Below are 1850 nucleotides of genomic sequence, written 5' to 3'. Positions count from 1 at the left end.
GTTAGGCAAATGGTGGAAGTCAATAGAGATAGTAGTCTGTATTCACTTAGGTAATTATGCACATTCCTTAGTCTGCCTTCACCCCTCAATAAATGTGAGATGCTTCTGAGGCTTTGGGCTCACTTGGAGCGAGACTAATCTCAGTGAGACCTCTGAAGCTACATGCGTCAGATCTTCTCGTTTCTTTCGGCACCGACCCGTGACATACAACAAGTGGCGCGCAACTTGGGGCACGGAAGACGACTAGGGTGAGTTAAGAGAGGCCTGACGGCGTGGGAAACGTACCCCCAGAGTAGGTGAGACCAGAAGGAAAAGCTCAGAGTAATGGGGCACTTCGCTTCAGCAGAGAATGAGTATGCCCGGCTTATTGGGACGTTACTCAAAGGAGCGGTGTAAAGGTGAAACCAAAGAGTTTCAAGGAATTATTTTCCCTTATAAACAGGCATTGTTACTGGTTTCAGCCTAAGGGAAAGGCTGCTTTAAACTTAAAAGTTTGGAAACAAGTTATGAGAACGCTGCGTCGTGCTCATCAAAATGAGGAACCAATTCCTCTTCGCATGTGGGCTCTTTGTAGCTTAATTTCCTTAGCCTTGGCGCCATTGCAGTCGGACTCAGAAGAGTCTAAGAAATATTTGCAAAGGTCAGCCTCAGATGCTGATATTCCTAAGCCTCAAGAGCAGCTTCCACATAACTATGAATCTGCACGAGACCTTTTTAAGACTTCTGCCTTCCTCACTCTCGAATGCAGAGGCCAGCATAGCAAAAAGAACAAAAACAGAGCAGGGGGCCTCTGTGGTGCATAATTACGGTAAGGTTGCACCCCCTCAAGATCCCCTACAAGAAGGCGCTTCCCAGCATACCAAGACTGTTGGTCCTTTAAATTTCTCCATGCGCTACACTGGGGATGAGTCTGACAAACCAGCTCTTAAAAGGACATTTATAGCATCGCAGACCATCTCCTCAGAATCTGAGGATTTGGAGTATGTAGAACAAAAGGAAACTAAGAATGAGATAAGTGACCTGCGAGCCAAGGTAAGGCAGTTATCACAACTGATTTCTAAATTGATTGAAAAAATGCAAGTCTCTATCCCTGAACTTCCTTCATCTCAGTTCACGAAAAATCAGCCCCTACCGCCATCTTTTAACCCTTCTGCTCCTCCATTTAAGAAAAAGGAAGGCCCCATAAAAGTGTATAGAAGTGTGATATCTCAGGTTCTCATGCAAGGGAGACAGCAGGGAGACCCTGAAGCTTATTCTGTCCCTGTGGGTATTTTTCCTGTGGTGGTTCAACAACACCCCCCAATTGCTCAATTTCCCCAGGGCTATATGTGCAATGGGAACCCCAACCTCTGGCATTCAAGGTTATTAAAGATTTGAAGCAGGCTGGCATGGCCTATGGTATGCAATCAACCTATGTGACTGGATTAATACAAGGATTAGCAAATGAACAGAGATTAATTCCTCATGACTGGGAAGTTTTGTGTCATACAATTTTAGAGCCAAGGCAATATTTGCAGTTTAGAACTTGGTGGAAAGATGAAGCAGATATTCAAGAGAGAGTGGACAGGGGACAAAATCCCCCAGTTAACGTTTCATCAGATCAGCTCACTGGGTCAGGGGCCTGGCTTGGTGTCCAAGCCCAGTTGCAGTATGATGATGTGGCTATTGCGCAAACTCGCATTTGTTGCTTGAGGGCGTGGGGAAAGGTGGCAAGGCCAGGGATGCTCAAAAGTCATTTGCTAAGGTTCTCCAGTCTAATAAGGAGCCACATGTGGATTTTGTCTCCCCATTAATGGAGGCTACACACAAAACAGTGGGAGCACCAGATTTGAGGGAGTTATTGTTACAAA

This window comes from Octodon degus, unplaced genomic scaffold (assembly GCF_000260255.1).
Source record: "Octodon degus isolate 3935 unplaced genomic scaffold, OctDeg1.0 scaffold00079, whole genome shotgun sequence".
Taxonomy (NCBI): domain Eukaryota; kingdom Metazoa; phylum Chordata; class Mammalia; order Rodentia; family Octodontidae; genus Octodon; species Octodon degus.
This window is presented reverse-complemented; position numbering follows the sequence as displayed.